The sequence below is a fragment of the Bactrocera oleae genome, chromosome 3 (assembly GCF_042242935.1).
Source record: "Bactrocera oleae isolate idBacOlea1 chromosome 3, idBacOlea1, whole genome shotgun sequence".
In the NCBI taxonomy this organism is placed as follows: domain Eukaryota; kingdom Metazoa; phylum Arthropoda; class Insecta; order Diptera; family Tephritidae; genus Bactrocera; species Bactrocera oleae.
Window position 1 is genome coordinate 15,002,358 of NC_091537.1, and position 27,010 is coordinate 15,029,367.

At 29.4% G+C, this 27,010-nt stretch overlaps 1 protein-coding gene across 1 annotated transcript in view; it reads right to left on the bottom strand.

Moving 5' to 3' along the window:
• Nucleotides 1–21,171, bottom strand: part of chinmo (Chronologically inappropriate morphogenesis) — a 106,749-nt gene extending 85,578 nt beyond the window's left edge. Inside the window, exon 1 of the mRNA XM_070107545.1 lies at nt 20,321–21,171. The gene's annotated coding sequence lies outside the window, so the exon portion shown is untranslated. The remainder of the gene's footprint in view (nt 1–20,320) is intronic.
• Between the last annotated feature and the right edge of the window lie 5,839 nt (nt 21,172–27,010).

Sequence of the window (27,010 nt, forward strand, 5' to 3'; positions counted from 1 at the left end):
ACTCACATAAAGTTCAAAATAGCTCATGAAATAAAATTGGGATAGTTACCTGTAAAGAGCAAAATATAAAAACAAAAGTTAGCAGATGTACGTACATTTATTTATTTATATAAATATGAATATTTTAAATAAATTTATGTAAAGTTTATTGTTATGATTTTTACTTTTATTTACTTGATTAATTCTCTTCAAAAAAATTTTTTATGATTAACCCTAATATAAGCAATTGAAGCGTTTTTCTAATAGTTAGACTGTAAATGACTATCCAAAAAATTTCTTATATGTATATATGTATATAAATATGTACATATATGTGCATATATGTATATACATAAAATTACCAAGTAAGTTAAGCGCAATAAGTCTGACAGAATGCATAAATTAGTCTAAAATGTTTTGTTTGTCTGTAACTAAAAGCCGATGCACGCTAAGACATGCCGTTATGATTGAGTACCCACACGAAAAAAATACAATTAATATACGTACGCGTAGAAAAATGCAAAAGCGCCGACTTTTTCCAACGAAAGCAGCGGAACTTTAAGCAATGCACTCCAAGTTATTTTAAGTAATTTGTGTTTTGTGCTTTCCCCCTCGCAAGTTTTTAGTAACAATAACTTTTCACGCATTTTGTGTTTTTATTTTGTTTGTATACTTATTCATAGTTGCAGTGCACTTTCTTTATTACTACTTTTTTTACCAAATTCGTCGTGCCACTTGACTTGTTGCCCCTACTAATACGCCAAGTGTTAACATTTTCTCTTGAGTTTACCGAATGCATTCTGAATTGTGCAACGAAGCGTGTAGTATGCTTGTGCATGTACTCGAATGCACGTTGTTGAAGCGCAACCGGCACTTTGAGCGATACATAACACGCATATATAAGATATATATATACTTATATATGTTTGTACATTTAAGATGTTGATAAAATTTTCTTTAGTGTGCTTTTTTTGCCTTTACTTTGCCTGTAGCGCACACCGCTCGAATTCGGGCTGCACGCGTATTTAAACAGCACGCAGACTCTATTATTCAACCTCAACCGACACCCTGACTTCCAGTGGGGTTACCGCCAAACACATCGGTCAATATTTATGTACATGTCTCTACTATACTCTTATTGTTTATTCGCTATTGTTGTAGCTGTCGTATTGTATTCAGTTGGGAGGTAGAAAGTGTGAATGTAAGAAATTACTTGCCTCTTACAACTTGCATTGTTTGGTGAAATTTTTTTTTTTTAATATTTACAAAAGTTAAAATTGACAACAATTTTTGTAAAAATATCCAGCAATTTTTTTTCTAATTTTGTGTAAAAAAGTTTTATATATATTTTTTTTTAAATAAAAAATTTTATATATATTTTTTTATTTTTTGTAGTTTTGCCTAAACAAAAGCATATTTTTAGTATATGCATACATATAGTGCATATTTTTTAGTGCCAAAAAAAAATTTTGGCTTATTAATAATATTTTTTAATATAAATTTTTTTTATTATTATTACAACTTTTTTTTCATATACAACTTTTTTTTTAATTTTATTGAAATACTTTGCGCCAAAAATAATTACAAAGTTATTTTAATCATATTTTCATTAAAAATGTATTATTCTTTAAAAGTAAAATTACAAATAATTAGGTTTGTATATCTATATATACTCCAATGTGCTGCAAAACGCTTTTAAATTTTTTTCAACAATCCTCCCCAAACATGAGGTCTATTGCTCAACACTCCTCCTTAGAGTTTGCGCGGTTGTTATTTAAAATTTATATGACAAAAATTATTAGTTTATATTTAAATGGAATTTATGCATAATTAACGCAATTTTTTACGACCGTATTATATTCTGAAAGTTTAGCCTTTGAGCATTACTAAACTCTAAGATAAAGTTATATTGTCTTTACAAGAAGAGTAATTACTGACATTATAGGACTCATGTTTGGGAAGTTTTTTTACAAAAAAAAAATAAGAAAATAATTTTAAAAAAATAATAATAAGAAAATAATTTAAAAAAATAATAATAGGAAAATAATTAAAAAAAAAAAAACAATAAGAAAATAATTTAAAAAAAAAAAATAAAAAAATAAATAAAAAAATAAATAAAAAAAAAATAAAAATTAGAAATTACAGAGGAATGTTGGAAAATAAAATTTTTTTTTTGAAGCACCCTAACGTTCATAAATATTGCAAAAATCTTACAAAATGCACCGATATTGCAAAGTGGTACATGTACATACATATGTATATATAAATACACACAAGCTTTTTAAACATCACACAATTAGGTTATCAAGCAGCAAAACTATTTATTTATATTATCAAATATTTTAAACACAAACAAAAACTGTGAAAAACTACGTGGTTTCAAAGGCTCTTAGACACTTCTCTGTCCATCTATTTGTGTGTATGTGCGATTGTTGATAACGCATTAAACTATCATTACCATTAATCTAGTCTACTATGAAGCATAGATATATATGAATAACAAAATCAAGTGCCTAAAAAATAAAAGAAAATAAAATATTTAACAAAATTACTTTTTAATAATTTTAATAATGCGTAATTAAAACAAAAAAAAAAACATAACTCAATGAATGGGAAAGCTGTCATCAAGTGTGCGAGGTATAAAAAAAATCTCAAAGTTTAGAATTAGAAATTATAGGTTATGTAATAGTCTGGCAGTTTGAGAAGCTATAGATGGTAGGTTGAAGCTTATTATTTGTATGTGAATGGCTAAGTGGGTTGCATGATGTGTTTTCCTACAGCTCAGTTGCACATATTATAAAATTGGAAAAGCTATATCATATATATGTACATACATACTCATATCTTATACCTTATACCTTGACAGAATAATGCTAATGTAAAGCGTCACTTCCGCGCTTTCACTGTTGTAACATAGAATGTCGTTGTATTTTGTTTTCGCTTTTTGTTTAGACTCCATAGAAAGCTGTATAGAAGCGTAGGTGAAACCAATGAACAGTGGTATTAAATAACTAACACAGCAATAAAATTACAAAAAAACTGAAATTAAATCAGATTTTTTAATAGATTTGAGATAAAAAAAAGCAAACAACTTTTTTTTAAATAAGTATATAAGTAATGAAGTGGGGCTCTCAAAAAATTGACACGTGACAATACCCATAAGTTCAACTCTCCTAACTAAAACTAAAATAACTATTAATTTAGAATAATGTCGCAATGTCTGGTACTACGAAAAAGTTAGAAAAAAAATTTTTTTTTACTGTTTCGAATTTTTTTAAAAATAGTGAAAATTTACATTTGGGGATATGGCTGATTCTCTTCATAGACAAGTCTATAAAGAAGACTCTTTAAAAAGTTCATGGAAATCAATCCAGTAGAACCTGAGAGATCGTGGGTATCGCTTTGTTTATTACCAAAAATCTTATTAATTTACATCGTTACCTGAGAAATATATCTAACAAGTTTGAGTAAAAAATTCAAGTCGTGTTTTCAAAGTCGTTTGTTAAGATTTCTCACATACTACTCAACTGATCTTAAAGAAATTTTACACAGAAGATATAATTTACAAGGTCTAGTCGCCTCCGTCCAATACTTCGTTAATGGTCTTAGTTCAAACACATATTCTTTTCTTATTACTTTTGATGATCCTGTCAGAAGTTTTGCGGTCAACACGGAAGCACCTTTTCCGAGGGACTATCGGAAATGAGTCTTAATAACCGAGTTTTGAATATTTTCCTCTGAAAATTTCACAAAATCTTTTCCAAATATATATCTTCGGAACATTAAAATGTTAAAATAAAATATTTCATATTTTATATGAAAAAAAAAATTATTGAAAATAGTGCGTTTTTTGCTCGACTAAACCCATGTAACCGCTTAAAACAACCCACTGTGCACCGACAGTACATACAATTAGTGTCAAATATTCAACTGAAACACTATTTTTCGGGATGAAGTCCATCCACTATGTCTTAATGTGTAGTTAATCATAGATATATGTATATATGTGTATATATGTATGAATAAACTAAGTAGTTATTTACTGATTCACGTTTATTCTTCATTTGTATGCACCACATGACTTGCACGCATCGCTTGTGGCGGAGACGATTGCCCAAGGGGTCATTTACATGCATTTTCATTGTTAACATTTCCTGATACAAATTTTGTCTTAGCTCGAGAAAGAAGCGCGGAAAATATGGTTGCCGTGCCACTGAATGAACTAATTTCGAAAATGCATACACGTTTACAGGCATACTAAAGACAAGTGCATGTGTGAATGTAACAGTATAAGCTCGGGAAATTTTCACAAAATTTTTAGTTGCTTTTTCGTGTTGCTGCGCTGTGAGTGATAAGCATCACGTTGCTTTGGTCTTTTCCGTATCTTTTTTCACGGCTGCATGCATTAGCCACCACTAAATGCAATAGTCGTTAGGCGGCGCTCCACGCTACGGCTGTTGTCGTTCTAATTAACGGTAGTTGGTATGTGACGCTTTTTGACGACGCAAAATTACACCAGAGCTTTGTCGTGTTGCTTACATTTGCTTAATGCTATCGCCTTTGGCTACGCGATTGACAGCAGTAATAACTTCATTTCGCGTGGGATCCTTTGACATTTGGTGAGCAGCAGATTGGCTCGGAAAAACCGTCGTTTCTTTATACATTCGTTTTACTTTACACAAAAAAAAAAATACAAAGAAAAGCATGAACTTCGGCTGCACCAAAGCTATAATACCCTTCACAGGTGCATTTTCTTGATTTAGTCAGTCAGTTTGTATGACAGCTACATGCTACAGTGGTCCGATGCAAACAATTTGTTCGGAGATTGTAGCACTGTTTTAGAAAATAATCTATGCCGAATTTCGTGAAAATATCTTTTCAAATAAAAAAGTTTTCCATACAAGAACTTGATTTTTATCTGTCTGTTTGTGTGGCAGCTATATGCTATAGTTGTCCGATATCGACAGCTTTTGGGGTAGAAAAGGACGTGTGCAAATTTTCAGAACGATATCTCAAAAAGTAGTTTACGTATATAAATATATGTATACAGGACAGGCAAACATGGCTAAATTGACTCAGCTGGTCACGTGGATCATTTATATTTATATTTTGTTAAGTCTCCGACGTTTCTTTCTGGCTATTAAAAACTTCATGGCAAACTTAATATATCCTGTTGGGGGTATAGAAAATACTCGGCACATTTCCATATACTCCAGCTTTCACTAAGTGCACTTCAGGGTTGCAATACGAGTCCCGAAAAGCATAAGCAAAGCTGCGCAATTTAATTTCACGGTTTACTTAGCAGTTGAAGTGCGGGGATGAATAATATCGGTTGAAAAACTGCAGGATTGCTTAGACAGCACGCGTGGGAAACACGAATCAGTCAGCGCACGAAGCGCGGGCGCTCAAATATACTTGTATGTATGTAGCAAGGAAGCAAAAATGTCAAATATCGATTGGGGTAGAAAAGTGGCATACCTCATGCAGAAATGCTGCGGCGTTAGCTCTGCGGCCCCTAAGCTCTTATGCATATATGTATATATATATTTATATATGTACATATATGTATGTGTGCATATAAGCTCTTTGCATGCAGCTCGCAGTCACTTGATTATGCGCGCACGCTGCAGCTACAAGTACAATAGCAAGCGCACAGCAAAAATAACATAATCTTTGTTTTAACATATTTACTCCTTCACCCCTTTCTTTTGCAGCACAAAAAAGCGCGCTCATTCACAAACTTGTTGCAGTCAAATTTATTTGACATTTTTTTTACTTCTTTCCAATATTTTTTTATGCGCATATTCTTCAACAAACACTTAAGACATTTTTTTTTTCTTTTATTTCACTTGGCTTTTGTACGTCTTTTAGTATTGTTGTTGTTTTAATTTTACGTACACTTAACTTTTTAAGTGCCCACCAAAGGCACTCTTAAAGGATATTTAAGCCTTTTCATTTGTTTATTCGTTTCATTATACGTATTTGTACATATTTTTGTTTGTTTTTGTTTGTATTTCTCTTGTTGTGCTTTTTTCTACTTCTCTTAACCCTACTTGCAACGTAACAACAATTTCTTTTTATAAGACATTCACAGAGTTCTTGGTAGCCTGAATATATTATATGTATATGTATGTATGTAGGTATGTGTATGTATATTTTACTCATTGAGAGTGCACACGTGACATTTCAGCGCACAAACGAGTCAACTCTTTATATGCATATACATATATAAGTGTGTGTATGTGCATGTGCACATTATAATGCAATTGGCTCACTTGTATTTCTTTTCAATTAAATGCTAATGAAGTAGCTACACTCAAGCAGCTCTCAACCAATAGCCACTCATCGATGTCCTCATTGTGGCATAAGTATTGGAGTGACATTTTGCATATACTCTTTCAAGAGTTTTGCTTAAATGAAATGCTTGCTTTGTGCAACATATGAATAGAATCGGTAGATTTTGTATGGGGAGGAGACAGTGCTTTTATATGCTTCTTGTTTTTAGTTTTTATATCATAACCTCATATTTTTAATATCATGAAATATATGTATATCTATTCAATAGATTTTACTAAATTTATTTAAGTTGTTTCGTAGCGATTTTAAAGTGCTATTACATATAAAATTTAAAATTTGTGGATCAAAATTTTTTACTGACCGTCCCAACCAATCCAGAACAAGAGCCGTAAGGTTGTAAAGGTAAATGAATGTCTTTATTTTATGTTTCATTAAACATTTAAACATTTATTTGAATGTATAAAAATTTGTTTATAAACATTTTTATGTCAAGCTTTGCAATCACGTTTTTCAAAAGTGCCTCGACGGGCGATTGTGATTTTGGGAACTCATGCTTTTTGCATAATAATAAAAAAAAATTAATAATAATAAAAAAAAATTAATAATAAAAAAAAAAAATTAATAATAATAAAAAACAATAATCCACATAAGATTTGCTGGTAAGGTACGTAAGTTTTTAGCTCTTTTGAAATTTTGTTTTGTAATTGCAGAATTGTAATGAAAGCTTAAATTTTAGACAGAACACATTAGCAGTAGATCGTTTATTAAAATCAGTTGCAAAAGTAACAAAAAAAAAAAGATACGTAATTTACAAGATAATATTACTGTAAAGCTACATGTAGATACATATGTCTATATGTATCATCGCCCGATTTAACCCTTATGTTCGTAACCGGGTTCCCGGGTACCAACCGCGGTGTATTTGTGTGAATAACTTAAAAAAAATTCAATATTTCATTTTAAACTGTAAATCGTCGTTTTTTAACTTAAAAGAAAACTATTTGTGAGTTCATTTTTTTTTATTCTACGTTGTTTTTTTTCCTTAAATTGTCACTGACTATTAATATTTGAAGAAAAAAATGTTTTAGATATTTTTTTTTTTAAATAAAATAAACAAAATAATAATAATACGCAGATCAAGGGTACCCGGTTGCTAAAAGACGTCGGTAAAGTTGGTTACTAACATAAGGGTTAAAAAAATGCAGTTTCGAGTAAAAGGCTTTTAAAGTTTTACGTGCTGACACTGATTGAATCAAACGCTTTAAGGGGGGTATGACCACTGTAGAATATATTAAGCCCATCTTAGGTTCAGCTATAGTTATATGAAAAAGTTTGAACGCGTTTGTCTCAAAACTACTTTTTCCGATTGGCGAGCCAAATAACTTTGGCGATTTTTATGCGAACGACACTTCAAATTTTGAAATTATCTTTAGAATTATTTTTTGCAAAGAAGTACGTAGAAAAGTTTGGCTTGTTTCAAAACTATTTTTGTTATAGCTAGTTTATTACGAAATTATTGACTAAAAATTTCATTTTTCTGTTCAAATGCCTATAATTTTTGGAGTAATCAATACTTTCAAATATCTCTACGTACTTCTATGGGTATTCTCATGTAGACTAACGACGTTTTTGTTTTATTTTCTTCCTGGACGATACTTGTGAAAACTAGATGTTAAAAAAATCAATCAAAGCGACATTGACGATTTGCTTATTATAGTCAACAAAATTAAAAATTTTAAACTTAAAATATTTTTCCAACAGTTTGAGCTTCAAACTTGATGAGTGACTATTGTTTCATTAGTTTTGTAAATAGATGATTATATCACAAAAAAAATGAATGAATCTGCACATGATTTTATACCCGCTACAGTGGCCATACCCCTTAACGCTGCAGTGGATTGCTCGGGTGAACCTTTATTTCACACTATACAACCAATTGAATATTTTTATACCTTTTTTTTTTAATTTTTCGAAAAGCCTGGGCTTTCCTATAACCTTGATTAGTACCTAGTTTTTTGGGGTATTTATAATTCATTTAATATTTGCTTTCAAAACTATTTTTTAGATTTTCTTTAGTTTGTATTTATAAATTTTATTTTTATTTGTTGTATTTATATTTTCAGTCACAATTTATTAATAAAAAACTAAGAAATTAGTTTTCAAAACTAATATTTTTAATTTTAACTTAATTAAAATTATATCTTTATTTTCTAATTATTATTATTTTTTAATTTTCCTTGAGCAATTTCTTCAGTGTACACAAATCATAATTCTAAACGCTGAAACAACAATCAGCAAAATTTAAATATTTTCATAATTCAGTCAAAATTAATTAACGATTATTGCATACAAAATATCTGATATTGAAAGCATGCTTAGACTTTACAATTATCTCAGCATCATACTAAGAATATTAAAATGTACATATTTATGTATGTATGTACATATGTAACTAATAACTAAATAAATGAAAGAGTGTATAACGAAGAGCATAAAAATACTTGTAAGCATACGAATTCATATATAATCATATGTACATATGTATGTATGTATATAAATGTAGGTATACATATACACATGTACATACGTGTTTGAAGATGTAAAATAGTGTGTGTGTATATTATTAAAAATTTCATAATAGAATCAAATATATTACAAAAAAACCATTAATGCTCATACACATATGTATGTACATTAAGACCAAAAAGTTTCCGAAAATTGTAAATAAAACAAAAAATGTTTCTTCTTCATCAATATATATTTTGTCGCCTTTAAAAATATGATCCTTTTGAAGCGATACACATATGGCACCTTTTTTCCAATCATCGAAACATGCCTTGTGGGCGCTGTCCGGGATCGCCTTCAGCGATTCCCTTTGCGAATTTTCATTTACGGCCTCAATCGAGTGGAAACGTGTTCCACGGTGTGTTGGAAACAAAGAAGGTCGCATATGGCCAAATCCGGTGAATACGGTGGTTGATCGATGGTATTGTGCGAGCTCGGTGGCTGCCACATTATCGTCATGAAAAATGTATGAATTGTTGGCCGTTTACGACGAATGTTTTCGCCTTATAACGCTCAAATAATACTATTTATTGACCGTTTGTCCCGTTGGAACGAATTCATGATGAACCAAACCGCGAATGTCGAATAAAAAAACCATTTCCGGAAACTTTCTGGCCTTAATGTATGTATATATATTAAAACTCATACCATTGCTTCAGCATCTCACTGTCGCTGCTGCTAAAAAATGCGTGTCGGCTGAATTCATGATCAACTGACAAAAAATCATATATACATATATGCTATGCACATACATATGCATGCATGTACATATATTGCGAGACAACTAAAATTGACAATCAACGAATAAAAATTCAATGCAAAAGAATTCGTACGCACTAGTCAACGCAATCGGCAACCAAACGAACAAACGCCGACAACTTGAAAAAGCTCAAATGCGTGGCTGTTAGAGGGAAAAAAGCTTTGTGATCGTCGACACAACAAATGGCATAGAGAACCTATGGCTGTTGCGTAGTCATATTGTATTTGTTGTTGTAGTTTTGCGATACGCATTCGTGCGTAATGGGGGCTGGAGCGGATGCAGAGGGCAGCATAATTAACGCGTGCATAAGTCAGCGCAGCTTCTGACGTAAATACATGCACACTTACATGCATACATGTGTATGTATATACATACCACATATTATATATACAGAGACACATGTATAAAGACATACATACAATTATATACTCATATCAACTAATTATTATATCGCTAAACAGAATATGCCTAAGTAGTATATGGTACATATGTATGTATGTATGTACAAGCTGGCGCATGGCCCCACCTTTAGCTCCTCGTCCCGTTGTGTTGCTTTTCGTCTTCCTATTTGCACACAAACACAGATGCGTTGCATACGCAATTTTTTTTCGAAATGACACACACACACATACATCCATATATACAATATGTATGTGCATATAAATATATACATATATATATATGTTTTTTTATAAGTACAGTAGGCTTTTTTCAGCGTTTTCTGCATTATTCGCTGATTTGTTGTTGTTGTTAAAATACACAAAGGCATAAAAGTCAACATAGGCATGTACAAGTATACAGCTGCTTGATTAGCCATAGCCATTTAGCAGCGCTCTCAACTAGTTTGCTATTTACTTTATGTCTCTTCATATGCTATTGTCGATGTGTGTAGCATGGTTAACAGGCGCACAACTACTAATGCATTTTACGCATTTTGCACACATCAGCGGACAGTAGGGGGAGATATAGGAGGGGTTATCGTTGGGCAGCAGCTAAAAATTAACCTTGTATATAGCCGTGCAGTTGTTGCTACGCACATATAATATAATAGCCAAATAGCTGATGCCACTCAAGACAGTTTTTAGCCAGTGCAACAACAATAAAAAAATATGCACATATGTTTGTATGTTTTATGCCTTGAAATTGGCATTTGGCTATTATGCTATTATGAGGTATGGCGGCATTTTGTGCTTTTTGCCATTTTCATGTGGCTGCTTTTTTGTGGGTTTCTTTCGTAGACAAGCGATTAGCGCGAGCAAACTTATTTATGTACATTGAGAAAATGTTTTGCTTTAAAATAAAATAAAATTATATAAATAATAATTATTAAATCAGAAAAAAATAAAATCAACAAAAAAATAGAAATAATTAAAAATATTTGTGATATGCATAAAGCATGTAAAAGGAAATCTTAATAAATAAATTAAAAAATTGGAAATATTAAAAAAAAAATTAACAATATAAATTAGAGTTAATTAAATAAACAATTAAAATTAAATTAAAATTTATATTTTATATTGAAAATTTTAAAACCTGTTTTAAAAATTAACAAAAAATTAGAAATAATTAAAATTAAAATTAAATTTTAGCTGCTTTTTTGTGGATTTCTTTAATAGACAAGCGATTTGCGTGAGCAAACAATTTTACATTGTGAAAATATTTTGCATTAAATTAAAAAAAAATTGGAAATAATTCAAATAATATAAATATAATATATAAATAATTTAATAAAATTAGTGATTTGCATAGAAAAAACAATAAATCTTAATAAAAAAAATAGAAATAGTTTAACAAATTAACAAAAAATTACTGTTAATTAAGAAAAATTAAACTTAAGTTAAAATTAATAAATTATTAATTAAAATTTAACATAATATAAATTTGATTAAATTAGAAAAAAATTGGAATTGTTAAAAAATATAGAAATAATTAAATAAAATTAATGATATGCATAGAATAAATATTTTTAAAAAAATTACAAAAATAAGAAATAATTAAAAAAAATTATAGTGATTTAGGAAAAATTAAAATTAATATTAAAATTTATATTTATATATATGCAAAAACTGGTTTTAAAACTTAACTTAAAAATTATAAATGGTTAAAATTAAAACTAACTTTTATTAAATTTAAACTAATTTTGTTTGATTAAATTGTTTAAACAAAAATAAAATTAGGTGCGTTAAAAGTAATTATTAAAAACAAACAACAAAAACATTTTAGAGATTATTAAAAAAAAACATTTTGGAGATTATTCAAAAAAATATTTGTAGAAATTATTAAAAATATAAACATTTTCTTTTAGAAATTACTTAATATTTAATTATTTTTTGTTTAACTGGTTAATTGATTTTCACTTGTCTTTATTTTTTTGTATATACATATGTATATGTACATGTATTTATGTTTTTTTTTTTTGCATAAAAAATTCTCGGGTTTAGTTAATGGTTCGTTTAATACTTATTACTTAAATTTTTGCTACTAATTAAATACAAAGTTCAATAAAAAAGTATCATAGCTCAAGATAAAATTTGAAATAAAAAAAATTGTATTTAGTAAAGCATACAGCAACTAAACGCTCACTAACCGCATGATCTGAAGATTGAGGGAGGCATAGTCCAGTAAGGGGCTTCTAATAACTATGTAATTGCAAAGCAGTATACTAACCATAAACGCACATATGTACATTTGTATGCATGAATATACATACATTCATTATTCCCTGATAACGTCAGCGCGGCGCACTTGAACGCAGCGACGAGTGCAGAGTGAGGCGATGATCGAGTGACCGAAAAGGCGGTGCTAAACGCATCAACACTTACGCATTTCAAAAAAAAAAAAACAATTTTATGTATATATGTAAATAAACTTTTTGCTGCTATTGACTATACTTACACTTATGTATGTGCTTGTACATAATTTTCTACGTGGAAGTGCAATACTATGTGGGGGCAGGAGACGGGACGATGGAAATCAATTTTGTAACCGAGCGATAAAGAATGTTGCAGAATAGCGAGCAACAAATACAAGCAAAAATCGTATATGTTTGCTGTCAGCCGAAGCTTGTTGCGAAGCGCACGCATTGCGTGTTTGCACAACGACACAACAACAATAGCAATTAACCAAACGCAGAAAGCACAAAAAAGTATAAAAAATTTCAGAAAACTGACGAAAAAGTAGCAAAGCAAAATAAGTGAATATCAAGTGCAAAGCATACTGCTCGCTTACAATAGATTGCACACACACACATAACATCATCCATATACTACATATAAATATTATTGTTTAAATTCATGCGATCTCTTGTTGGCGTTCTAAGTGGTTTTTTGCTATTATGCCATACTATTGTTGTATATTTTCAATCGTGCATAGCACCAGTTTATGCATACATACATATGTATGTATATATGTGTAACGCCAAATAGTTGAGGCAGAAACCTTGAGCTCGCACAACATAATTAAAAGTGTGCGTATAAAAAGTGCGTAGACACTCAAGTGTCTCTGTTTCTATACATATACATATGTATGTATGTGTAACAATTATATTTATACATACATTCATTTAGATTTAATTTTTGTGTTCGAAAGTCTCTATGTATTCCGATGTCTGGTGATCGGCAGACCAAAAGCTTCTATTTTTTTGTGTTAAAAATTTTGCTACGTTGACTAAAATTGGTCTTGCATTTAAAAATTTATTGTAAGTTCTATGCATAATAAAAATCACAAAATAACTATAATAATTAGGTAATCGAATTATGCAATATGAGCTGACAGTTTGGCAATAAAAAACAATTTATTAATTTTTTTATTTGTAATAAAAAATTATTGTTTTTTTAAACAATTTATTTATTTTTTGTTGTAATAAAAAACAATTTTTTTTAAATAAAAATTATTCATTTCTATTATATTTGGTTTTTTTTTTGTAATAAAAGTTATTATTATTTTTTTAAATAAACAATATTTTTCTTTTTGGAACAGAAATTATTAACGAAAATTTTTTTTTATTTCGTTATAAAAAAATATCTTTTTTGTAGAAAAAATCATTTATATATTTAATTTTTTTTTGGAATAAAAAATTATTAATTTTTTTTTTTTTGTAATAAAAAATGATTAATTTTTTTTTTTTTTGTAATAAAAAATGATTTATTTATTTTTTTTTGGAAATAAAAAATTATTATTTTATTTTTTTTTTGTGTAATAAAATGTCTTAATATATTTTTTTACTTTATAAAATTTAATTAATTTTTTTGGAAGTTTTATGTTTTAGTGTGCAAATACAATACAATAACAAAATTGAACTTACTATACATGGTTGCATGCGTATTGGCATTTATTCTGCCATTTATTTATTATATTTTTTTTGTTGTTTGCTTTTTCGCCTTTTTAAGCACGAAACTAAAATAGAAGAGCCCACGTCTACTACAAATAAAATAAACAAAAGTGAATGCTATTTTCGAACGCATTTGGGCGAGGCTACAAGTAACACCTGTTTTTTATTTTATCTTGTCCGTATTTCTCGTTACAATTAAGAGCTCATACTTAGAGAGACTTTCTTAGAGGTGTCTAAGAACCTATTTTTCAGAGAATAAAGCGAAAAAAATATATTTGTTTTTTTAAACTCACTCTAATATTTACTGTACTGAAAGGTTTTTCAACAAAAATATTTGTTACAGATTTTTTTAAATTCAAATTAGAAAAAATATTTTTTTAAATTCTAATAAAAAATTATTTTTTAAATTATAATTAAAAAAATATTTTTTTTATAATTTTTTAGTTCTAATTAAAAAAATTTTTTTTTTTTATAATTTTTAAATTCTAATTTGGAAAAACATTTTTTTTAATTTTTTATTTCTAATTAAAAACATATATTTAAATATTTCTAATTAGAAAATAATAATTTTACGCGATTCATATACAAAAGTACATACTTACATATTATAAGTTTACTGCGAAAATGAAACTATACATATGTATTTAAACCTGTATTGTAGGGTTAAATACTATACATACATATGTATTTAAACCACAATAAATCGCATTAGATAATTATAAATTGTTGTATATATTCATATACATATCTACATATACACCATTATTCCAAATTTATTTCTTATATGCATAATGTAACAGCCATTTTAGTTTTCTTGTTGTACATACATACATATGTACATATACATATATGTACATGCACAAAAGTTTGCATTCATAGTTGCGAACAATTCAGCCAACCGAGTGCGTAGCGCATACACTTGAATACCCACACATTGTATATTGCGAGCTTTTTTGCAGATACGCATGTGCACACATATGCATAGACATGTGCAAATATGCATATATACAAACGTATGTGTTTCTATACAAATTTTATATATACTATATACATACGTATATTGTAGTTTTTAATTCGTAGAGTCGAAGTCTATTCGCAAATCGGCACTTTAGAAATTCCCATTCGTCTACATAGCATGGCAGTGCATATGTGTTATTTTTCACTGCTGATTTGCAGACTTGTGTGTAATTGTTTGCACAAATAGAAACGCATATCACAGTCGTTTAAAGAAGCAAAAGCTCAATGCGTTGCGTTTGTTGTGGGTTTTTGAGCGACGACAATTGTGCGATTCAATGGCGAAACGCATATATACCTACATACATATTATGTAAATTGCATGACTCAATTGTTGTAGTATGCATGCCTTTGCTGGCATTATTGCTTATTGTATTTGAATTTTGTGCAGTCAAATGAGTGTAATTTACTCATAATATTAATTCGTGTGCGTAATTAATATGTTTTCAGCAGCGCAAGTCTAACAAAAACCGTTATTTTGGTATTTACTATAAAAATTAAAATATTGTGTACCGCAACAGAACTGTAAGACCATAAAAAACGTGCAACATGCAGTCGTTATAGTGCAACAAACGGTAGCAAAGTGCACATTCATACATATACACATTTATATAATGTATGTATAATACATACATGCATACATATGTGCATTACTTAAAACATTTTACAGCCCTTTGCCGCCTATTGCACTTATCAGTTTCAAAAAAAATGCCTTTTATTCATGCGCTTATTTATATTTAGTACCAGCTTGTTGAAAAAGTAAAGCATTTTTTTAGCTGTTTAATGTTTTTTCCAGAAATGTCATTAAAAACAAACAAAAAACGTTCGCCATTGCGCCACAATGCAGTTGCAACCGCTATGAAATTGAATTGCTTCAGGTAATAAAGTCAGCTGCAGCGCGTGTGTAGCTTCTATAATGCAACAAATGCATGCTGATAATAATCTGGTATATTTATATGACTTAACACGACAATATATTATAGAATTTTTTATTTTTATTTTTTTACTTTTTCCAAGTTAAATATTTTCGAAATAATATTTTTGTAAAATTTACTGTTTTTTATTTTCAAAGTTAACTAATTTCCAAAAAATATTAAAAATTATTAATTTGTAATTAATTAATTATACCAGAAGTTAAGGCGTTAAGCGGTTACCACTTGCAAAGCTGAAAAAACGCGTTCTTTGTGAAATTTTTAAAGAAATAGTTAAAAAAAGCTACATTTACCGAATTTAATGTACTTTATTAATCGGCGATTAATTTTGAAAATTTTTGGATTCCCTTAATCCCATAGTCAATCTTCAGGAGACACCCGAGAAAAGGTGTCTGGCGATGCGGAAGATTTTTCTGCTTAAAGTTATCTCAAATACAAAAACCAAAAAAAAAAAAGTGTTATTACTTTAGCTGAATACAGGTAATGAACGAAGGACTAGTCAATATATATTTTGATTCTTGACATAATGGCGGCCGCCCAAAAAATAAATATTATTTTTTTGTGAAAACTTACACTTTAGAATGGCTTAAAAAATCGATATTAATATCAAAAATCGTATTGCTTCTATGATTATGCGCCTACAAGGCATGTTTCGATGATTGGAAAGAGAGGTGGCATATGCGCATCGCTTCAGAAGGAGCATATTTTGAAGTCGACAAAATATATATTGATGAAGATTAAAAATTTTTCGTTTTATTTACATTTTCCGGAAACTTTATTTTCTTAATGTATGTATGTATTTACGTTGATATGTATGTAAAAATCGATTTTTTGAAATTCAAAAGTGAATATAACTCCTTTAGGGGTTAAGGCAGTCTAGAATTCGGTAAAAAAAAATTGGTAGAAAAGAGATAGCACAAGTTTCTGGAATAACCGTCGCCTGACTCGGCTCTCTTAAAGAAGGTGATTCCGAAACCACGCCAACTTTTCAAAATGTAATTTTACATTTTTTTTTTGGTGCACTCAAATATAAATATGTTTAATAAAGCCTGAAAGAGAGAAATTCGATATATTTTTTCATATTCTCGCAATAAATTGTCAAAATTAAACCATTTTTAGGGGCTTTAGGAGATTACATGGGTTTCACGGCTTCCAAAAACAAAAAATCTTTTTATTGTCTTATTAAATTCTATAACATCTCTGGAATGTTGTCCTAAATTCTTAAGTTCGTCCCAGTAGTAGTTTTGGAGGTACAGCTTTGAAAAGTTGCGCGCTCAAGGTCAGCTATATACAAGTAGTCACTTAGAACTTTAAACGCGTTTTTCTCGAAACTGGGTTTTCAAATTCGGTTATCACGATTTCTTGCGAACTACTCAACCGACTTAATGAAATTTTACATGGGTCTTTAAAATATCCTATACAAGGCCTTGAATTCAATTACTTCGAGAAACTTTCATCAAAATTTGCATGTTTTTGTAAAAACGTCTACCAAAAATACAATTTTCACTTTACTTATTTTTTCTCCATCCAATACCTAGTTACTGGACTTAGTTCAAACACGTATTTTTTTCTATTTTACTTTTGATGATGCTGTAAGAAGTTCTGCTGTCAACGCGGAAGCAACTTTTTTCCGAGGGATTGAACAAGATCTTTATCAAATATGTATTTTAGGCATAATACAAAGTTTGAATAAAATATTGAATTTTTTATATGAGAAAAAAAGTTATTGAAAATAGGGCGTTTTTTGCTCGACGAAACCCATGTAACCCCTTAAGTAAAATTTCCTTTGAGTTATTAACACAGAAGTTCATACAAAATATATTTCAAGGCTTTAAACGCTTCTTAAAGATATCTAGTAAATTGTAAAAGTCTTACCATAAGTTCGAGTTCTAATAAAACAGCCATTCGGCTTGGTTTTGGTTAATTTTGTAGCATTTTTTACACGATTTTTCTACTTCTTAAGTTTTTTAATATTTTAACCATTGTTTAAAGCATTTACGTTTGTGAATCATGTAAATTATCAATAAACCTAAAGGTCAAACGTTAGCCCAATATATAGTACATATATACATATATGTATACATAAATACATACATATGTGCATAAATAGTGTGCGTAAATTAACATACAAAAGCTTCGCTGTGATGCCTACATTTCATACATACAAACACAACATACATATATATATGATTGGTATGTATGTATGTGTATATATTTAAATATGTATGCGTATGTTGCAGCATACATAATTTGACTGCATATTTTCGTCTCTAATAAAACAAAAATACCATTTGCTACAACCAAACTGCTCCATTTTCCTCACATGCATTGTTGCTCTAATTCTATTTTATGTATTGCATTATCTGTCAGCTAGCTTTCGGAAAACGCTTGCACATCTGAGCTATTTTTCAACTACCTATTCAAACGATGTAAGCATGCTCGTCAAAACACAAACACACATACACATACTAAAATTGTAAATATGTATGTATGTAAGCATGTGCTTGCTGGCATACAACCCCACTTACAATGTGATGGAGCTTGTAATCGCAGTACTATCAACTGATATAGACATTGTAAGTTAGCTAGCTAGCTAGCTAATGCGGACTGTCTGTCTAGTTGCTTGCTACAAATGCATAAACAAACTTATGTATGTATGAATATACAAGTATGTATGCACATTAGAGTGTCTACATTTCTATGTACTGTTGTGCTGTTGTGCTGCGCTTCGTCGCTGTACTTTGTGCGTTTCTAGGTTGCGCGTCGCTAAATATGACGCGAGCGTGCGCTGGTGACCTACTTTTATTTTTGGGGCTATATGCGTTGTTGCGTCTATTTGATTGCTTTCATAAATATGTGCTCTGCACATTATTGTATGTGTGTATGCATGCATATATACATATATACATACATATGATATGTATGCTTGCAGACGAGCACAGCTTTTTTTTCGGGGTCTTCCGCATTTAATTAGATGCACAAGCGTTGAAAATAACTCATACAAAAGCATACATACAAACATTTTGTACAAATTTGTGTAAGTTTGTATGTGTATAAATATGTAGGTGTGTGTTTCACTGCATGTGTGACTTTTTTTGTGCTTTTTAGTGCGTAATAATTTTCTTTCGACTTCTTGTAAAATATTTTTTATTTATAGTTTTATGCATTTGTACAATCATATACATATGTACATACATACAAACGAATATGCATATGCACGCACATTTGAATTTTATTGCAGGAATTATTTTTTAAGAAGAATAATCGTCCACATGCATATATTCATATGTATGAATGTATTAAGGGCCTGTTAAAGTGGGCTTCTTCGAGTAAAAAACGCACTATGTTCAATAATTTTTTTTCATATCAAAAATGAAATATTTTATTAAAATTTTTTATTACTCCAAAGATACATATTTGATAAAGATTTTGAGAAATTTTTAAAGGAAAATATTCAAAACTCGGTCATTACGATGTCATTTCCGGCAGTCCCTCGGAAAAAAGTTGCTTCCGTGTTGACCGCAGAACTTCTTACAGCACCATCAAAAGTAAAATAGAAAAAAATACGTGTTTGAACTAAGTCCAGTAACTAGGTATTGGATGGAGAAAAAATAAGTAAAGTGAAAATTGTATTTTTGGTAGACGTTTTTACAAAAACATGCAAATTTTAGTGAAAGTTTCTCGAAGTAATTGAATTTAAGGCCTTGCATAGGATATTTTAAAGACCCATGTAAAATTTTATTAAGATCAGTTGAGTAGTTCGTGAGAAATCGTGATAACCGAATTTGAAAACACAGTTTCGAGAAAAACTCGTTTAAAGTTCTAAGTGACTATAGCTGACCTCGAGCGCGCAACTTTTCAAAGATGTACCTCCAAAACTATTACTGATATCGGCTTGGGAATTTAGGATAGGATTCTAGAGATGTTAAAGAATTAAATTAGAGAAAAAAAATGTTTTTTTTTGAAGCCGTGAAACCCACGTAATCCCTTAAAGGGTTAGACCAGTTTAGATATTTTCAAAAATCAAATTTTTTTCTAGCTTAGCTGACCATTCGTCCCGGTTTGGCCGGGACAGTCCGAATATGGAGATAAGCGTCCCGGACGTCCTGAGCTTAGAAATTAAAAAAAAAAAGAATGAATTTAATAAAATTGTGTTGCTCTCTCACCTAATATATGTCGCGGTTAACAGTGAATTATAATATAGAAAATATCGATGACTACAAAAAACCGTCCCGCGTTTTGCGCGAAACATTTTCGAAAGACCAATTATTTAAGAAGAAGAATGATAAACAAATGGAACGAAGAATGTATATTTATTTATTGAGAAGAGCACAATATAAAAATTAATAATTTTGATTTTTAATTTATTTTTTAATTTAATTTTTAATTTATTTTTAATTTTTTAAACATAACAGAACATAATATTTTAGTTTTATCACTCACCTGCTTAATTCAATTGCAATCGCCGTAAAGTTAAATCCTTGTCGCCTTGTCAAATATTTTGACGTTTGGTCCAAAATCCGTTAATTTTGCAACTATACAACTACACCGTAAATGTGTTAAGTCAAAAGTTGTTTTTTTAATTGATATCAATTTTTTTAAGTTTTTTTGTTTTATTTTTTGTTGTAGCCACTACTTGACACTTTCAATTTATATTTCTCACTCTCTTTTACTTGTTAAAATGCTTCGAAATTTTTTAATTATTTTATGTTTTGTCTTTATGTTGCGCTTTTTGTTTTATCAAAAAACCGAAACGAAATTTTTATGCAAACTGACACACACAAACACACACAAATTACACACAGTGTTCGCGGAAAAGAAGCTGTTGTTGCTGTTGCTTTTGGCAGCTGCTGCTTGAATTATTATTGTTGTTGTTGTAATTTTTCGCAACTTTGCATTACTATTGCATTTGTTGTTGTTACTTATTGCATTGCTGCGTTCGCTGTGGTTGTTGTTAACGGTATTGTGATTGTTGTTGTTGTTGTTGTTGTGTATTAGTATTGCTGCTAGTCCAAACCAATAATTTTGAATATGTTTCCAATTTGTTTACGTTTTTCTCTTAAATTTGATTTTGCGGTTTTGTTGCTGGTTTCCCCTTTAGCTACTTCTCCTCTCCGCGCGTTGGCTGTTTTCTATGTGCCGCTACGTTATGGTGGCTCTTTTTTAGAGAAGTACTTGGATTTTTTTTTTTACTTTTTTGTTGTCACTACAGTGTGAGTATTAAATTTTTATATGCTTTTGCTACAGTGTCTACAATTTACATTTTATCTACACTGTAAAAAATTCACAACGTTTGACACGGATGTTTAATTTTAATTTTTTTTTTTTTTTTTGATTCAATGAAATATTCAGTTTTTTGTTTAATTACGAAATTTTCATTTTAATTATAGTTATACTTTTAGCTCAATTGCGCAATTTACATACATACATTAATTGTAATAAGCCGAAATATTTTTAATTTTAATTTTTTTTCAACTAAATGCCTTTTCCTTGGTATATATTGTATATGCTTTAATAGTTAATACGTAATAGCAATATATTTTTTGATATTTATATATTTTATTTTTATATTATATGTATGTTGTATATGCATAAAATTATTATTTTGTTTTTTAAGTATATTTTATCCATACGAAATATGTATTTGCTTACGTCACTAAAAAATTTTGTGTGTAATTTACCAAAATAGTTTTTTGTTTTGTTTTTAGTTATTTTAATTTCATTAGAATTGTATGTTTTTAATTTTAATTTTTTTTCGTTTTATATCATACACTATACTTTAGCTTGATTTACTTTTTGTTGTGTGCCAAACACAGTTTTGCCAATTTTGAAAAAAGTATTTTATCAAATTTTCATTAATTTTTGATTTGCAAATTTGTCCGCCGAAATATGTATTTGTATTGCCATTATTCAGCTTACAATTGTTATTGTTTTACATAGATTTTCATAAAAGATTTTCAAGTGCGCTCGTATTATCGACATTTTGCTGCACTTCCATTTCTACGATTTGCCGCCAAATAAATTCTTTTCAGTTATATTTTTTATTTGGGCCAATGCTCACTCAAATACGTAGGCGCAAGCACTATTCAGACGAAAATCTGTAATGGAAAATATTTGAGGTTAGTAAATATGTTTTTTGAGCCAAAAGTGTTCGATTTAAAAATATTATCTATATACCGAAAAATTGTGTATAGAATTTAGAAGTTTATAACAGAAGTCTTAAATGTTAAAAGCTTAATATAAAATAAGAAAGTCTTAACCATAGCATATACTTTTTTACTTTATTATATATTTTTTTACTTTAAGATAAAGTATTTAATTTTTTAAGGAATATTTGTACATACAAACATATATGGTACTTTAATAACAGAACACATAGATCTAATTACTAGCTAAATAAGAATCTGCAGGGATATGTTTTTCAAAAACTATTTAATTAATTTTTTTAAATTTAAATCCTTATAATATTATATACAGATCTGGCTATCAAAAAAAATTTTCTCATGCTCTTAGTTTCCGTTCGTATTTACGCCCTTTCCGCGTTGTTACAACATTACGTTATGTACCGAAAAAGCTTATTAGACACAGTTTTAAACTCAGATTTTCTGGAAACACTACACATCACCTTATAAGCCTTTAAGGATATAGCTGCTATACAAACTGACGAAACAAAATCTCGCTCTTGCATGGAAACATTTTTATTTGATGAGATATTTTCACAAAATTTTATATAGATTATTTTCCAAGGCAAACGTACAATCTCCAAAAAAAAAAAATCAGATCGGACGACTATAGCATATAGCTGCTATACAAACTGACGGTACAAAACCAAGCTAAAGATCTTTTTATTTGGCATTATAGCCCCATTGCAGCCGAAGGGATCGTTTTTTCTTATTTTTGAGTTATAATTTCCAAATATGTTGCATGCTCTCCAAAGTTGTTTTCTTTTCAGAAGAATTCTTGCCTATATACTTTATGGAAACCTTTTATTCATTATTTAGAAATTTCATTTTCGATTCCATTGTATTACTTTTGTAATTTATTCTCAGCATATTATATATCAGTGGCCACACTTTATTAATTTTTCACCAGAAGCACGAAAATCAAAGTACACCACCAACAGTAGGAACACTATCGAGTTTTTAATTATGCAAAACTGCATCCAAACCAACTACAAATGCAAAATTAGAATGGCTGTATACACAAAACGCTCTGACTTGCATAGCAGCATGCTTACAAATGCATATACGAGAGTATTTTGAATACTACAAACAAACACGCGCAACCCCTCACAGCAAACACTTGGCGAGTCGCAGTCAACGGCAACAAAAGGGTTAGTTTTTCCCATTGGACTCATTGAGCTGCCGGCACTCATTCGAGTCATTATGCGCTCGTGCATAATGAATGTCCTTTTATGAATACTACACTGCTCAAATGCATGTGTGCGCGGTAAGTAATTGTCTATACAAGTGTGTGTGTGTGTGTGCGATCGGTTGTTGACTGCAACATAGCACAGTTGCAACTTATTGCAGGCGCACATTCGATGCGCTTCCGAGTTGACGTCTGCATAGTGCAGGGTGGCGCTTTAACAGAGCCACGGGCAAACAGGCGCGTTGCATGCTTATACACATACATACATACATGCATATGTGTTTGTGTGTATGTCTAAAACTTGCTCGAAAGGCACTTTTGCACGAGCACGTTTCGCTCACACTGTGTTGCACCGCTGTGTGCTGAGCGCAAACAAACGCACACACACACACATGCATAGGCTGTATTGTGCAAATATGCTTTCATGTTTCATGCGCTTGGCAAGTAGACCATTTATTTGTTATTCATTGCTGTTGTTGTTGCTGGCGCTTGAATAATGCAGATGCGCGCATTAATTTACATGAAAATTGTTTTTTTTTTTGTTGTGTTTCTTTCTTTGCATACTTGTATACCATTCTTTCATGCTTTTGCAGTTCTTCCCGTAGTTGTAGTTGTATTTGCTTTGCCGGAGGGCAAAATCTGTGCAGTTGCAACACGCGTTGTTGTTGATCGCTTAATTTGCAGCAAATACTTGCCGCTGTGCTGTTGCGGCTCTGCTGCACGTTGAGCGTTGTTGCGTTGTTGGTTTAGGTAAAAGGGTTCACCCCTTCGCGGACCGTGTGCGAGTTCGCAGCGTTTATGCACAAGCAACCCCCTTTTTTCTTCCGGTTCCTTTCTATTACGTATGTATGTATGTATTTGGCTCTGCGCCACAGGCGTGCTTCTTCTTCCAGCTCTGCTTCGCTTTTCCTCTCATGCATCTGCACACACGCAACTACACTTGATGGCAACAACAGTTACTGCATACACATTTTGCTTGGCCAGCGCAGGCGAATTTCATTTCATTTTCGTTTGTACACAACTTTGCTTTGCCTCTGTCGTTTTCCCCACTCTTTTTTGCACTGCTATACGTAGTATTTTCTTTGCTGTTGCTGCATTTTTTCCATGAGCTTCTGAATTTTGCTTTCACGGCACTTTTTGCGGAATTTTCACTCAATACCAAATTTTCCAATTGCATACTTTTGGGGTTGTGGGCGGAGTTGGGGTGGAAAATATTGAAATGGTTGGGCGTTTATTTTGCGGATTTGGAATTTGGTGCAGATATGCGTATTGATTTTTATATTGTGAAGTGGAAATAATTTCCGTGCGGAAATATTTTGGCAATTTCTTTGTAGGCATGGGGTAGTTTTAGTGATTAAAACGTATTAGCGTAAGCTATTTCATTGCATTTAGCATTATTCTGCAAATAATTAAGCTTAATCCACAGCTTGTTAATTTAGTTTTATATAATTGGCGCCATAATCACCTAAGCCCTACGGATTAGTATCTGTACTGATTAAGTAACTTGACTTGTAACTTGTAAACATAACTTTCGAATGTTTAGATTACGATTTTTAGTTCATACGAATAGATTGTGTAAGTCTTTTCATGTAATATAACTGTTTAGTTACTCTACATTGCCTTACTAGAAAGAATTTTTTTTCGAGACGCTATAATATGTCTTCAAAGGCAAAACTTTTAATCCTTTTTAAAATTATGTGATCAGATGAGAAAAAAATCAGTTTTAATTAGCACTTAAGACTAAAAACTAATTCAATTTTTTTTTTAAAAACGAAAAGTTTTTTTTAAAACGAAATATTTTTTTTTAACGAAATTTTTTTTTTTAAAACGAAATATTTTTTTTTCTAACGAACATTTTTTTTTTTAACGAAATCTTTATTTTTAATAACGAAATTTTTTTTTTTTTAAAAACTAAATTTTTTTTTATAACGGTAAAATATATTTAAAAATAGCGCGATTTCTTTATTTATTTAAAATTAAAATTAGGTTAATAAATTTGTGAATATTTCTTTATTTATCACTACTTAATGTTTAAAAGTAATTTCATTTATTTTTTCAAACACAAAAATTTTTGTAAAGTAACTGGCAAATTTTTTTTGTATCAATAAATTTTAAAAAAACGCAATTATGATTTTCCATACCAACCATAAATAATTTTTGGTAAATGTATAGTTTGGTTCCCCCAACTAAGGAAATTTAATTATATAAAACTATTTTGAAAGAAAAAAATAATATTTATTTACGATATCCATTTTATTATATAACCCTAATTTTTATTTTTAGTCTTTTTTAGTACTTGTAGTCAGGTATACTGTCTATTCTCTCGATTATTTAATTCCATTACCCATCTTATTGGTATGAGCTTATTTGTTGCGCGCTTTTATCTCTGAACACAAATTTACACAACCACCAAAATTCACATGCACACAATCACGCCTTAAGTTCATAAAATGGGTATATGAAAACAATTCACTAATTTAAAAAATATTTCTAAAAAATATAATTATATGTTTTGTTTATTTAGTTTATTTTTTTAATCATATGATTACAGTTTTTTTTTTTCAATTATTCACTATAAAGTTTGAAGCACCAAAATTAAAAAAAAAAAATGTAGGTATATATATATTTTTATTAAAATAAAACTTTTTTTTTATATTATTATTATTTTAATAAAAATTATTATTTTAATATAAATTATTATTTTAATAAAAATTATTATTTTAATAAAAATTATTATTTTGATAAAAAAATATTTTTTATTTTATTTATTATTAAAATACATGTTTTTATTAAAAGTTATATTTTTTGTTTACAAATTCTTTTTTATATATTAAAGTTTTTATTTTTATATATTTTTTTATATTAAATTTTTTATTATTTCTTTATCATCAAAAATTTGTTTAATTATTTTAAAATCTTATTTTCTTATTAAATGTGTGGATATAATATATTAATTTTTTTTTTTTTTTTTTTGTAAAGAAAAAAGACAGTTCACAAAAGTAGTTACACTTTGAATTATTTAAATAGAAACAACACTATTTTTTAGAATCAAACAATTCAAGTTTTCTTACAAGTAAACACAGTCTTTGCATTTAGAAAATAAGTTGAATTTTATATAGTGTTTGGTAAAAATGCACTTTCCGCTCACGGATGTAATCTTCCCGTCAATATAAGACGATTTAAACAAAATTTATAATTTTCGCGGCCTCCTTCATTGGGGGACCTAAACTATACATTTAGCTAGTGTTCTACAATATAAAAGTATTATTATTACATATATATTATATTATATATATATTTAACAGCAATTATAATAAAACTATTTTTGCGTCTTTATTAAAGCGTGATTGTTTTACTCTAGCAGATTTTGCAGCGCGCTTTTGCAAAGCTTTTCCGTTCAGTAGTGCATATGTTTTATTTGGTTGAATACTTAAAATCCTTTAACAATTTTAAGCGTTGCATTACTTTTACTTCAAAAATTTTTTTCAATATATTCATATTTTGTTTTAATTATTGATACGCACTTCATTTAATATTTTACACATTTGTTTAGAAGTCACTAGTAAATAAGATAGTTTTTACGAATTTTTTAGTATTTGCATGAGCTGATGCAAATTGCACATTCTTTCTTCATAAATGTACAAAAAAATATTATTTCATCCACTTTAATTTCCCTTTGCACAAACTAAAAATATATAAGAAATTTTTTTTATACAAATTATTGATATTTTAGAAGTCACAAACAGAATTCTTCTTCTCAGA